Source organism: Haliaeetus leucocephalus, unplaced genomic scaffold (genome assembly GCF_000737465.1).
Source record: "Haliaeetus leucocephalus isolate CR32 unplaced genomic scaffold, Haliaeetus_leucocephalus-4.0 Scaffold195, whole genome shotgun sequence".
In the NCBI taxonomy this organism is placed as follows: Eukaryota; Metazoa; Chordata; class Aves; order Accipitriformes; family Accipitridae; genus Haliaeetus; species Haliaeetus leucocephalus.
The window spans coordinates 3452075-3455151 of record NW_010972631.1 but is presented as its reverse complement, the minus strand read 5'-3'; positions in this window follow the sequence as shown (position 1 = coordinate 3455151).

Below are 3077 nucleotides of genomic sequence, written 5' to 3'. Positions count from 1 at the left end.
GCCGCTGAGTCACCGGCAGCTCCGTGCAGCCCGGGCGGGCGAGCCCCCAGGTGCAGCCTCGCCCGGGGGGCTTCGACCGCCCTCACGGCGCTTGAGAGAGCCCCTCCAGGTCGCCGTGTGACCGTTAGAAACGGGCGGGTCTCTCATCGCCCGCTGAGGGAAAGCGGCAGCGGCGGGTCTCCCTCGTCCTGCCGGGTTTTACACGGGACCCGGCGTTCCCCAGAGCGGGGAGCGCAACCGCTTAAGGCCGACAAGCATCGCGTCGCGATACAGCCCGTGGACCTGCGAGCCCGGGCGGAGGCACTCGGGCGGGACCGAACCCCCCGGACTCGGCCACAGGCAGAAGCTGGGCCTGCGCGCTGTAGTAACAGCCGAGTTTCACTTTCCTTCTGCTATTAAATGACCACGAAGTACAACCTTACCGAAGGGGATGGGCTGCAGAGCCTCGTACGGTTCAGGAGCATGTGCTCGGTGTAATTAGCTTGGGTTGGGGCGGGGGGGGGAGGCGTGTGCCAGCCTCAGCTGTGCTGGCTGGGGTTACGCCTGGTCGGGACGGAGAGTATTAAGGCAGAGCAGGTGTTAGCCAGCTTGTACCGCTATCCCGGACATTTGTTTGCAGTGTGTTCTGAAATCGTTTGCATGCAACCCGTTGTGTACTGTAGGACTGTGGCTTTGTTCCTGTAAATTCATGTATGTAAGCAGAAATAATTTCCATACAGATACCATAGTCCCGCTAGAGAAGTTACACAGCTTGAGATGCATGGCTAGAAAAATAGATAGAGGGGTTTGCTCTCTGTTGTCAAGCAGCAGCAAACAGATCAAAATTTTGCAGCTCTTCTAAACTTACCTCTTCCCATTTAATCTGTAGGCCTTGTATCCATTCTATTACCTCATACTTTATAAAAAAAAAAGGCTCCCACAGAATCTGGCCTTTCCAGAATTTCCTGTTAGGTAGCTCCAAAAAGTTTATTTGGAATTAATTAACAAAGGTAAGTTGGAAGGGTTCCAAGTCTGTATTTCTGGAAACTTGATTAGCAAGACAGCAGAAAAATCCAGTAAATAAATTTCTCCCTTGCTCCGTCATCTCAGAAAGTATTATGGAAAGCAGTATTAATAAAAAGTTTTGAACAAACTTTAAACCTGGAGTCTTTGTGACTAATTATCCAGCCTTCCTGCAATTTGTCTGGATAGCTGAATATCTACCTACGCAAGTCCTGAGTATTACCTTCAGTAGGTATCAGGGATATCAGGGTAGCATTTCAGGTCTTTTTTAGTCATGATAAAGATAAAAAGCAATCTAGAGTCATGATAAAGATAAAAAGCAACATGGAAACATCCTTTTTCCTTTCTTTGTGGGTACGCTGAAACCATTCTGATAGAATGTTAACCTAAATGCAAGATTTTGCCCAAGAGAGAGTAATGCGTACTGATGTAATTTTTATCTTCATGTTGCAACACTGTCTATAAAAAAACCCCTCTGATTTATGCCAAAAGTCACTGCAATCACTATGAGTACCTGTTCTGAGGTCTGACCCCTGCTAAGGACTTGTCCTGACTCACCTCGCCCCAGTTATAAAAGGTATGTAATGAATCAGCTAATTCAGGTGAAGTTCATTTGGATTTTTTTTTCTTTGTGTAATCAGACTTCAGAAGCCATTTACTACTGTGTTTTAAGTACAAGTTTACTCCTGCCTGTCTTCCTAAAAATAGAATTTATTTCTGTTTGTTATGTTCAAACACTAATAAAAATAAAACTGTAGCTATCTGTTAGGATAAATGTCCCTGAGTTGTAAGAATGGTAACAGACCTTTTCAGCTCAAAAGGAAGACCAAAGAAAACAAGAAAAAGTGGTGTCTCCTGTCACCTGTAGAAGTCTTCCACTTGACACCTGGAACATTTTAGCATCTGACAGGATTAGCAGGGATTTATGTGTCCAAGTCTGCTGCTAGTGATTGCCTTCCTTGCTAGGGTTTATAACTTCCTGTGAATTTTGTCGTGCATTTGTATTGCCTTTGCAGAGTGTCCCTGAGCAAGATGAATTTTAGAGTGACTCTTCCTGGACCTCACAGTATTTGAACCACAAAAACAGTTCAAAATGGGCCAAAGGAGTAATATTCTGCAGTTACAGCTGCAGTCAGAGGTGGTTATTCCAAAAGAGGACTGCATTGCACAATAAAGGTGTATTACAAGAATACAAATAAAGCCTTTGTAAGTGGCCAAATTATTTTGTTACGGCTGTGTACGTGATACAGGTATTTTTGCAAGTGTTAGCCCACATTCAGATAAATGATTAGTGAGCATTGTACGTTATCAAGGTGTTTCTGACAGAAAATACAGTGTCTTTGCCCTTCTGGCAGGCGCCTAATTCTGTCTCTTGAATGGTTTATATATGTTATGCTTTTAAAACTCCTGCTCATGATTTTTCATAAGTATATATACTTATGGTTTCCTCCCATGCCCTATACTTCTTGTCTCTCTCAAACCTCCCCAGATGTGCTATGGATATATGAAAAGCTCTACTTGAAATAAATCTAGAAAAAAACACTAGAAGGAACATCTAGTGTACCTTCATATCTCAACCTAGCGTTAAAAGCCTCCAATAAATGAAACTTCACAACCTGCTTTGGCAAGCCAATAGTAAGGAGAGAGAATTACAGGAAAGAAAATATTTCCTTGTTGCTGAAGTAGTTAATTAAGATGACTGACTCAGTTTAAATATTTAATAATGGAACTTGGGAGAAGTCCCTGTGTCACGCTATGACTTATCAGAGGATTTGGGCCCCTTCCAGCCATTGTCTGAACCACTGTTGAGTCTGGGATCTCCGTATTCTGCTGTGGCAGTGGGGAGGGTCTAGCTTCCAGGGCTACCGGTTTGGAAGAAGAGAAAGGGAACTCCTACGCCCTGATGAAAACATCCAATTAACGACTTTTTTAGGGTGGTTCTGGTATTTCATGTCTGACTTACCCCATCAAGATCCATAGTCGATCTATTACCAGCTGATGGTAAGTATCTGTTGGGTGCTCACAATGGGTCATGGTACTCCAGCCAAGACCTCGCCAGCCCTGAATCAACTGAG